The following is a 12,122-nucleotide window of genomic DNA, read 5'->3' as shown; positions in this document are numbered from 1 at the left end:
AATGTAAACTCAATATTCAGGGGATCCAGGACAAGGAAATAGCTAATGATGTTTCCTGGAGTACACATAGGGTATAGGGACTGTTTTTAACCCCAGCACACAGGGCTCCCCTAGGACTTACCCATCCTCATGTTGGGACACACACCAATTGCTGCGACACTTGAAGCTCCCCTAGCTCCAAAAAGCCTTTTTATCTACAAAGCTGTGATCTTGAGGGAGACAACCTGTTGATGGTCTCACAAGGAGAATCACCCGCTCCTGCAGCACCTCACGTTGATGAAGAAGCCAACACGGTGCCACACGGCAGTGCTTCTCGCTACACAGCTGCTTGCAGTGATTTGTTGTCTGTCAATGGGTGCTGGGAGCAGGCTGGAAAGTGGAGAAACAGTCGCAGAGAAGCTCGGTGACAAAAACCAAAGGTAAAGCTTCCAATTAAACACATAGCAGTCAAGATAAAATTATAGGTGACAATTACTGTAACTTGATTAGGCACAATAGCAAATTCACTTCCCTAAATCACTTTCACAGCTCTCCTAGGAGGTCTGAAAGATGTAGTATATGAGGTTCATTTAATTTCTAATGTAGTAATTATCACTACCGAATGAAAAAAAAAAATAGCAGTGACAGACCCAGGAAATAAATTTAGCACTTGAGGTTTTAATAAAAATTTTATGTGCAACCCCGTTGGTTAGAAATTGTTTAATCAATCTTATCTGGTTCACAGACTTTCTGCTGAGCTTTTGCTTCGTGTTATTACAAGGCAATATGCTGCAGCACCTCCTCAGCATCCCAAGCTGCAAAGCAGGAGCACTACGGCTAGCACGAGCTCCACCGTTCTAGGTGTGAGGAGCCCCAGGTTTGTTCGTACGCCGCCGCCAGCTGCTCTCAGGTGGTGTAGCCAGTCAGCTCCAGCTCCTCAGGAGCCTGGAAAAGGGCACAAAAGGGCTATTTTGCCCCAAAATGGCAAAGGGATGCTAACCTGCAGAAGAACACGCTTCTCCTGGCAGCAAGAGGGGGCTGCAAGCAGACATCTGATCTGTGGTAAAAAAGACTACTGCCCTGAAAGAAATCTACCTCCTAATGAAACAATGCTTGAGAAGGAGATGTTATTACCCGTATTTTACACAGGGGTAGTGGAGGCAAATTACAAAATTAAGTCCACGACTCACCACTATTGGCATCTCTGAGATGTTCCTGACTCAAGGGGCCTTCAGCTGCCCAAGCCCCTGAGCACAGGCAGAGAAGGAGCTGGTGAACCTGCCCTGAGCTCCTGCCCTGCTCCTGCATAAGCTTGAGCAGAAATGTTTTATTTCTGTTTGCAAACCAGGGCAGCCTGAGTAGCAGAGAGGTTAAAACAGAATTATTAGCATAAAAAAAAGCATATTAGCAGAAATTCTGGCTTCTCTCAGCATCACTTTTATTTAACCATCTCTGCACTTGCAGTGCCTTACAGTGCTGTTACAGGGAGAGCCAAGGCAAACTACCGAGTGCCACTTTAACTGGCTGTTCGTATCATTCTGGAATGGGTAGAATGAGCGTGGCCAAGCGGCGGGTGTGCAGCCAGGAGCCGCTTTGCTTTCCCCTTTTTGATCATCTGCCCGTGAGTGGGGATGAGCTGTGCTCCTTGTGCCATGCTTGCCCAAACGCACAACGATCAGTCACTCGAGTTGGTGTTGTTTGGGATCAATACAAGAATCCATGAATATTTGGGTGTCACCATAAAGGAAACATCCAGGAGACTGAAGCACCACAACATGGTCATTTGAAGCAGGAGAGTAAACAGCTGACTGAGGAATTATTGTAACTTTCTTCCATTGATTTATTCCCAAAGGAAGCTGATGAAGCGATTTTTTACCCCCATACATGTTCCTGTGGTTCATAACCTCTCCTGAAGGTCTCCTCAAACATGGCTGGCCAAATCAAACTGTCTTCACCTGACCTGGAAGGATCTCAGCTCAACTCCCCTTCTCTTTCTGCAGGGTGTGCTCCTCACAGCTCAATCTCCAACCGGCTCTGCCACAGCTCAGCTTGGCCGGCAATATCCACGGCAATTGCTGCTTGCAGGAACAGCTGGAGTCTTGTGCAGGCCCAGGAGAGAGAAGGAACCTGGAGGTGGCTGTCCTGGACCCCCACTGGCAGCAGGATGGTGAAGAAGAGGAAGGGTGGAAGAGCTTTGGGCTATAAATTGCTTATAATCTCCAGCAGCCCCTCTGGGTGCTGCGCGTGAAGTCAGAGCTGCACCTTTAGGTAGCAAAAGCCCTTGAGGTAACGTGTTTCCAAATATATTCCCCAGCGCCATCCACCAGCATCTCTCAAAGTGCCACAAGACTGGGGACAGAATGGGGGATGCTGCCAGTCCTGCAGGAGCCTTGGGAGCCTGACATGATTAGAGGTAGCAATCCCTTCAGCCAGGCACCCAGAAATCCCTGTGACCTTCAAAAATCCCCGTTGTTGCTTTTACCTGTCAGTGCCGCTCCAAAGCCATCAGAGCCATGACAAAATGATTAATTAAGCACAGCTCAAGCTACGAATTTTCTCCCTTGCCTTCTTAAGCCAGAGTCTCGGTGTCATTTTGACACACTAAACAACTACAGCATATAGATATCCAGGGCAATTACATTTTGACAGCCCAGATGGGCAGGGTGCTGGAGGGGGCTCCAGCAAACAGGAGTGGGGAGGGAAGGTGTCCGGAAAATCTCCCTCTGCAGCAAAATCCTCGCCCGCATCTTCCCTCGGGGCTGGCCCTGCTGCTGGGATTGGGAAGGCCACTGCTGCCACCTGGTGTCCCCCGCCTGGGAGCAGAGCGGGGGCTTGGCAGGCCAGAAAAACTGCTGAAGCTCCAGAGGGGAAAATGAGAGGTGACCGGGCCCAGGACAGCGGAAGGACGCGGGACGCCTGTGCACGGATGTCTGAGAGCTGTCGCATCCAGCTACATCTATGAGGCACCAGCTTGAGGATAACCGAAGGAGACCTAAGAAAGGAGAAGGGAAACTGCCCTGAAGGTTTCTCCTAAGAGAAGTGGTCTGGTGGGTGTGAATTATGGAATCGGTGGCTACGCTCGTCCGGCTCCAGCAGAGCCACAGGAAAGTGCTACCTGTGCAGAGAGGAACCCGGCTGGTCCTTCTAGAGCCTGCCAGCAACGCCGGGCGTGAGGTAGCTCCAGCACACTGACCATCTCCAGGGGTCTCATGCAATTTCTCCTGACCACGATGCCTCGCTGCATGCGTTTTCATCACCTTTGTTCCCAGGAAAACCAAATAAATAGTGGCAAAGGGGGGGAAGGCTCTTTTGCATAGGGGTCACAGGGTGGTGGCCAGAGCCACATGGGTGTCTTTTGGGAAAGTTCATCATGGCCCCTCTTGCTATTTCCAGGTCGGAAAAGCCACATCTTCTCACTTAGGAGAGCACAGAAAGCAGCCAAAGTCAATTCACCAGCAGCCACACATCCAGGACAAGGATTTGCAGCAGGGATGAGGCTTCAGGAGCTGCACCAGGACCCGGTGTCCTCGTGGGGTGCGGGCAGCAGCGACGGGCTGAGCAGGACGAGGCCATGCGGGCAGGGGATCCCCGCGGCGCTTGCTGCATTCCCGACCTCACGGGCAGGCAGGACAACCGGAGTGGCTCTGGTCCCGGACAGCAGCACGGAAATCCCAACCTGGTTTTTGGTCCTCAAATCTTGGGATTTTGTCCCCTGCTTTGCCGGAGCCGTCCCTTGCTGTGTTGGCCCATCACGAGGGCTCAGCAGCTGGATGCCTCGTGGGAGCTGCTGCTCCGGTCCCCCCGAGACGCAGCCCGTGGGCCGCAGGGGTGACGGGCGGCTCTGCGGCCTCCCGCGGGCGCTGGGCGAGACCTGCCGTGGCGGTGAGCAGTCTGCAGAGGTGAGCGCAACGCGGGCGGGCACCAAGGGGATGGACAGGGGACAGGCCTGGACTAACTGGCGTGGACCAGTTACACTACGTAAAATTGCTCTAAGAAAAGAAGAAATCATCTCCAGCAAGACTGGTGTGGAACGGAAGCCGGGGTTTGCATTTGTTCCCTAGCTGTTATCTGTATTGTCTCAACACCTCCCCGCGCCGATTCCCTACAGGTCTCCAGATTCCCTGGGATCAGGCAGCACCACGTGGCCCTCAGGAGCAAATAAATAAGTTTCCACATCCTGCCACTTGCGGCAGTTCCTCTTCTCTCTTCCCATAAAAAAAGATGCACGAGTTAAGCATGAAATAAAGCTACCACTAAGGGAGTAATCATTATCCGATCAGCTCACAGGGTATCAAATAGCAGTAAATTGAGCCTTGGCTAATAAGTAGACAATTTGCAGTGTCATACTGCTACACTTTCAAAGCTAATTTAACTGTTCCATTAAAAAATGAAAACATATTCAAATTAAAACACCCATAAGATATGGAAAGCGGGAGGAGAAGCCTCGTTGGAGAGGAGACATGAAATGCATCAGTAATTTCCCATCAGGCTACAGCTCCCTTAACTGACCATGACAGTCAGAGATGAAATAGAAATTTCTATATCAAACAGGAACACAAAGGAGAGCTGACCTTTGATCAAACGTCTCTCTGTAGTTTTGACAGGGAGATTTGCATTGGAAGAATTTATGCTGGACACTTACAGGAGAAGTTAGCTGCCAGCTTGTAAAGGAGGAGGGAGGTCAAAGCATCCTCACAGAGGCTGTGAGATGAAAGCCTGCACGTCCCCGCCAGCCGCCCGGGCTCCCTGCGCAAAGCCCAGCGCCGAGGGGTTTGTCGTGCAGGTTTTCAAAGCAGTATTTATTCAGGGGTGGGAAACCCCTGTTTGCAAGCATGAAGCAAAGGCAGCTTCGCATTAGAGAAAAAGCCCTTTAGCATAGCAGCAGGAGGCATGTTAAAAAAAAACTAAACAGAAGTACCAATTATGATATTGAAGTCACAAGCTTAGCTGATCTTCATTGTTTTCCAGAAAAATAAAAGGAGAGGGAGGGGAGAAAATAAGGCAAGCAGGGTGAGAGCAGAAAGGCAGGTCTGTTGTGGAGCCGGTGACCCACTGAGGAGCCAGCCCCACAGCACCGGTTTGCAAGGGGACATTCCTTGAAACCACATGTGAGCTGGTGGCTCTGGTGCCCTTCCTTGCGCTGGCAGGGGCTGAAATGTTCAGCTGAAAAACGTCCCGTGAAGAAGGTATTGGGCTCTGTAAATAACTAGAGGAACTTGTGGGAATGCATAAAAGGGCAGAGATTTTATTTTTACCTCACCAGGAAAATTTCCACTGCTTATTTTAACTCTCACTAAAAACCACACAATAAAAGTCTTTTTCACACAGGTTTTTACAAAAGATCCCACATTTGGCAGGTAAGAGATCTGCCAGCTTCCTTAGGCAAAAGATCCTGTCGCCAACACATGTGACAGTATTTTGGAGTTTCTCTTTTCCTCCTTTCTCTTACTTTTTTAGTATTCCTGAGCTTGCCAAATTTCTTCATAGGCCTGTTTTTGCAGTCCTAATTTCACTCCCAGTTTTCCCCCATGGACAGCAGGATTGGGATGGATTTTCAGCTGCTTCCCAGTCTACGGCTGCAATGAGGCCGCTGCCAATGAAGCACAAGCCACGTCCCAGCTGCGATTGCAGACGCAGGTGATTTAGCTTCTTAATTAAATGAAGGGAGCGTTGAATATCTGCTGCCTTTCCCCAAAGGGCCCCTCTGCCTTCCTAGTGCCTCTTTGCTGAAGTGAAGCCCTGTTGTTGCTGGCCAAGAGGGAAGGTGTCCGGGGCGCCCGGCCCCGGCACTGCGACGTGCGGGTGCAGCCAGGAGAGGTCAGTGAACACACACACACCGAGCTCATGGTCTCCACATCTGGTGATAAAAATAGTGCATTTAATAAAAACGAGCTGTTTCCAGCTCGCCAAAGGGGAGCCGTCGCCCTCCAGACCATGGGGTCTTGGCTGTGCCTGTCCCTGGGCACTCCTTCCTTCTCCAGAACATGTTTTAAAGTTCCCTGACCACTGCAGCTCTGCATCCTCCACAATAAAATTATCTCCTGGAAGTGTGCAGGAGCCAGGCTATAAAACTGCAGCTCACAGTCCTGCTGCCAGCAGCTCTTGACTGAGCTAGGAGGCTAAAATCTCCCTCAAGTTCTCCAGATGCCAAGTACCCTTGAAGAAAAAAGCACTAAATGGAATTTGGAAATGCTTCGGTTCCAGGTTACATCTCAAACAGACACACTTTCCATCTGATGGTCTTTCAGCTTTGCTCCCTGCCTCTCACTTCATTGACTTACACGGGACCCAACACCAGCGCTCGGCAGCGCAGCCCTGGAGCTGCGAGGTGAACACGCCGGCACCACGGTGTCACCCTCAGGAGACAGGTAGGAAGGGGAAGAGAAACTCGGATGGAAATTTATAGGCTCAGCGGTACAGCCAAGATTTCTCTGCTACATCTGTTCCTTGGAGTCATTGGTATCGTACCTAGTTCCATTAATTTTATAGCTTTTGAGGACTGTCCATGAGCCTGAAACATCTGTTTCCTGAATGTATTACAAAATGCTGCTTATTTCAGAGAGTTACAATCTTGGTGTTTCCTCTCTCTGTGGTTTCAGTTTTTGTTCTGGATTGCTTCTACTGTGTAGCATGGATCTAGTCCCAAATCCTTCCAAATTAATAGCTGCCTTTTTTCAAGTTTCCTTTAGAAGGGTATGTCTAATAAAGCAATAAATCATCAATGCAAAACAAAAACACAGCACCTTTTCTGTCACCAGGGCATCATAGGAAGGGCTACAAATGCCATGTTGATGCATTCCAAATAGCTAGGTAATAAGGAGATATCTACTATTTGTTGGTAACAGGAATGCATGCACACGCATGTGGAGGACTGGAGCTCACTTTTCCTTCTGGTTGGGAGCTCACTCCTGGGCAGCTCATTTCAAGCAGAGCTAGCAGAAAACAAGTTACCTTCTGAGTTTGCTTGAGCTCTACCATTTCATGCAAGCAATGAATCTAGTCCTCAAATGCCAGCCACAAGGGCTGCTGCTCAAGAAAGCAGCACGTGCTCTAGGTGCCTGCTTCTTTCCACCAGGACAAGGGTTTTCATTCTGTTCTATCCAGGGACGCCAAGGATGGTGCAAATAGGGCCTACAAACAGACCACATTCAAGCTGAGTAAATGCTTTCCAGGACCCCAAGGCCTTAGGTGGTGATCACCAGAAATTGCCTTTTGTGAGTGTGGAAGAGCCTCCACTTGCTACTAGAGTCATGGGCAAGGGCTGGAGGAAGCCTCATCCTGAGCATCTTAAATGGCTTCGGTTGATACCCTGCCAAAAGCAAAGAGAGAAGCTTAGTGCTGAGAAATTACCACAGTGACTAGCAGGCAAAGTCCAGTTTTAAAGGCTAAATCTTGTTCATAATCAATGTGCTCCTGGCTGTGAGCTAAAAGCATCCAAAAATGGCTTCTGAATTATTACTTACTGGCCCCCGTGACCAAAGATCGTGCTGTTGCAGGAAAGCAAAGCCATTCAGAGCACAAGGCTGGCTGGGAGAACGCTAGCCAGGGTTAGGCCAGCTTTCTGAAAGGAAACATATGAAAAAAATAGTTAAAAATAATAAAAAATAGAAAAGAAGCATTACACTGAAGAAACAATAGGCCAAGCTACATGAAACAATGTGTTATCATCTTAGTAGACAGCTGGAATTTGAAGTAGGCTTCACCTGGAATGCGTGGGAAGCAGCAAGCACAGGCAAAAGCAGGTAGTGGCCAGTAGTCACCCTGTTGGAGGTTTCTGTATCACTTTAAATTAGAGAGCAGGATGCCAAGGTCAAAAAACCCAGATGTTCAAATAATATACACGTTCATAGCCTCAACCACCAACATTTAACAAAGAAACACAGCAAAAGCAAAGCACTTCTGTCAAGAGCAGCAGATTTGAAATCACAAACTGCTCAGGTAACTTGTACTTGAGTTAAGAAGTGAAGTCACTCGCACACTGGATTACAATTGAGGAAGAATGGCTTTCATTGCTGCAAAGGTGGAAGAAAAACTCTTCTTTGGGAAAGCAAAGAAAAATTCAGACCGAGAAGTATGTAGAGAATGATTTCTAAATTTGTATTTATCAAAAATCACTAATAATGTCACTTATTTGGAGACTGGGGAAAATAAATCCCACAGTCTTTGCCTTGATGCATAGGAAGCGACCAGGAGATGCTTGAGCATTTTCAACCCACATTCCACTTCCCCAGGAGGTGCAAAAAAGAGCACGTAGGAAAACTGGAGAGTCTGAAAGCTGGAAGTTGAGCCTGGACACTCCGGTCTGGGAGGACTGTTGTCTTCACCAGGGCCCCGTGTTGCTACCGCTACCATGTGCAGAAGCCTGAGGCTGCTGAGAGGGAGCGCAGAGCATTGGGGAACCAGAGGGCCAGCTCCAAACCCAGCTCCCACCGCAGGGAGTGCAGCAGCCAGTGCTGACACACCGCCCCTTCCACCCCACTGCTGCCTAGTTCCAAGTTACCTCAAAAATAAAGAGATTTCCAGCATTTACACTTATAAGCATCAGTTCAGAAAAGCTCTACTATTGCAGAAAGACTGTGAGGACACACTTAAGTCTCACAGAAACCTGGACTCTCCTGCAGACAGACAAGGCTCCGAGAACAGAACGTGGAAGGGTGCTGTCTGGTTCATGGCCAGGATTTTTTAGCCATTTTTTTTCATTCCACTTCATACTTATCTTACTACTACCAAATCGAGCTGAGATCAAACAGTCCTCAGTCTCTCATCTGGCTTGTGGCACGCCGCAAATGTCCGGTCGGGAGCACGGCCAGGGAGCACAGGCAAAGCGCAGCCCCAAGGGCAAGGAGAGCTGGTCTGCCAGGTGTTTCACAGCTGGGCAGCCACAGGCACTCATACAAATCAGCTGAAAACGAGCAAAAGCATTGAAGAAGCAAAACAGAAGCATTCTTTAACAAAACACTGCACATTCCTTATGCTCCGTTTTGCAAAAAGCAGGTTCACCTGGAGGAACGCTGGAAGCTGAATCCCTGCCGGAAGAATAATCTGGTAAACTTCATAATGAACATTTCTGCAAAACAAAGTCTCTTTGTGGATTTAAATTAATCTAAAACACATTCATTAATTCATAGCTAAGAATTGAATTATATTTTGTTGCTGACCTCCACGTTGTTTGTCTGTAACTAGATTTCCCCCAAAAGGCAGCAGCGCTCTTTAATCATAATGCCAACCTTTGGATCTACTTCAGCAGCAATTACCCTGAGCTTTGGCATCAATATAATTTATATTTCAGAACACATCATAAATAACTCTTTCTTCTCCCTTCAGTGCGAGTGTGTGAATGCATACAAACCCATGGAAATATGAATTGCTGCCTATTTATCTCATTCAGGCTGCATGAGTGAATGCTGCCTCCCTCGCTGCATGTCCTCAGCCATCCTGGCCAACCTAGTGGTGGGGCAAAAAGCAGCAAAAACAATGTTTGAGATTATCAAAGCAATCAAATAAACCCTGCCCACTTCCACCTAGGAACATAACCTCAAGTCTCTCCCAGAGCATCCTGAATTAAAGAGCTTTTGCAGTGCAATGCAGAGCGAAGGAAGTAGAAGGACTGCTACCTGCAGCCCTGTCCATTGGGTTCTTCTTTTTAGGTTTTGCATCATCCTGCTCAGCTCACTCGAGTGTCTGGAAGTATACAATTTGGATATCTATGCTGCAATTTGAAAATATCCCTCAGCTGCTCGAAATTCAGCATTTGACAAGTCACAGCATCTTCATCTGGACAGTAAAGGTTAAACTCCATAGGCGGATGATAAATCCAAATGGTGAAGGCACAGCTTTTAGGAATTCAGTACAAAACAAATGATGGTTTCATCAAACTCCATGTTGTCATTTCACTGCAAAATTTGTCACTTCCCAAAGAAAAATACAGCGGTCAGGTTCAAGTGCTGCCTTTTGGCTATCCTGGAGTAAATGAATCTTTGCCGAGGCAGTTCCAGCCTCGCAGTAGGTGCCTCGGAACCCTGCACACCTGAGTCCTGATCGTGGGTCTTTGAAAGGATGGCAGATTCAGTGTTTATGTTCTTCAGCCTGCACAAGGGAACACCTGAGATGACCATTGTCATTACAGTTCAACAAGTCCTCGTGGCAGCTGCTGTCTGTCATCTGTTCTGCATATAGGGGCCCCAAAATAAACTCCCTGTCACTAGAGGTGATTGTGACCAGCTTGCATTACAGAAACACGGCTATGATCAGTTTTAACCTCTTCCATTGCACTGAACTTAACTGGCAATTTTTGCATCAGGCTTAATATTGCATGCTTGGGCTGGTAGATCAGGAACTGAATCTAAAGGCATCAAGTGGTAGAGAAGTGACTAATAAAGGCACCTGATGATCCCTTCTAACGGCTAATTAAGCTTCCTGTTCAAAACAGGCTCCTGCTTCACAGATTGAACATGGTTTCACCTCCCTCCTGGGGCATCAGCACCAAACTTGCCTTTCACCACTCATCTCACTTGCTGTAGGCAGCTGGTCCCACACTTGGAAACTTTTCTCTCTCTCTCACTACAGAGCCTTTGAGTTAACAAGCTGCATTTTTTTTTCCATCTGATTATTCTTCTTCGGGACCCTTGTAAGTGAAGTACCATCCAGAGACAGTGGCCATGGCCCATAAATTTAATTACTAACCTTTAATTCATAGGTGGCAGAAACAGTTCTTCAAGCATCTGAGTTAATCAGGCTTTGCTGACAGTGGCAATCAATTGTTCAGCAGTCTACTTTTTGCTTAATTACTGTTGCACTACATTGCATTTTGAAAATGTCAAGCATCCTCTTTTAGAAATGTAATAAATCATTTCTACTCAGTGTGCAAGGCTAAGGTAGGAGACTATTATTCTCTCACACCTGACCTTGGCTACAAGGAGAAGAAATTGATCACTTACTGTAGCAGTGAAATATCATTTAGAGAGAAATGAGTCTTAACCAAGAACTTCAGCTAAAAACGAGAGTAACTTCCTGCCTTTATCATGAGCCTCCTGGCCTGGGGATGCAGCTCTCTTAAAACTCACCTGCTAATAAGGCACTGTCCACACAGGGGAGCAGATGATCAAATATTAATCACAGCAGGAATCAACAAAGCCACTGCCCTCTAATTTGCACCCTGCTATCACACTGACACCCCACGACTCTCCAAATGTTTGTAGCCACCGTTGGCGTGTCCATTATCATATCACAAGTCCGTCAGGGTAGCGATGGACATTGCACAGGGAGAACAAAGAGAATACACTGGTGAAGAAGGAAACACATCTGAGAGATGGGGTCCAGCCCATCATCTAATGGCCTTTGTTATCCCAGAGAAACTACACAGCAGGAGAGGGATTCAATCACAGCCAGCCTGGTGAAACTCTGGCCCCTGGTAGTCAGTTTGCTCCCAGGGTGACAGGAGAAGCACCTTGATTCTTTTTCCTCCAACATCAAGCTGGGATATTTGCACATCAATGTAAAAGTCTTCAACTCTCTTGGTTTCAAAGAAGTTATCTTGGTGGAGACAATTTAGTCAGCTGGAACTTGGAGAGGACAAAAGGGTTGACTTTTTGTCAAAAGGGAGACTGCATTAATTCAAAAGAATTCAAGGAAATAGATAGTAGTAACATATCGTTTGCAAGTCATACTCGCATGAGTCTTCACCCACCAGACATCTCTCTTGTCTATTAAGACTGATATTCTGTCAGACAAAGATGTCCTAGGATGCCAATGTGGTACAGTGTTTAGTGTAATGACGTCTTGTACGGCCCTTTTGAATTTAATAATATTGAGTCTAATATGCAGGACACTGAAGGTTCTCACATCTACTCCATACATCCCATACATTGCATATGAACCTGTACGGCTCATCCACTCCTTCTAGCATCACCTTAGAGCACTTCCTACCCAGGCTTTCTGAGAAGCGTAGAAAGTTTGTAGGTAACTAAAGGAAGAGGAAAACCAACACATCTGGGGTGGATCTACTCTGTGCGCTCCAAAGACTTCTCAGAGCATGATTTTTCCCAGACAAACATTTCTGGGGCCCACTAGCCTCAGCCAGTTGATAACTCACAGCCAAGACATGACAACCATCTATGAGCGCTGGTTTGATGGTGCTTTGTCCT

This window comes from Tinamus guttatus, unplaced genomic scaffold, assembly GCF_059628265.1.
Source record: "Tinamus guttatus ecotype Peru unplaced genomic scaffold, ASM5962826v1 Tinamus_guttatus_pri_ptg000307l, whole genome shotgun sequence".
Lineage (NCBI taxonomy): Eukaryota > Metazoa > Chordata > Aves > Tinamiformes > Tinamidae > Tinamus > Tinamus guttatus.
Note: the sequence above shows the minus strand (reverse complement) of the source record.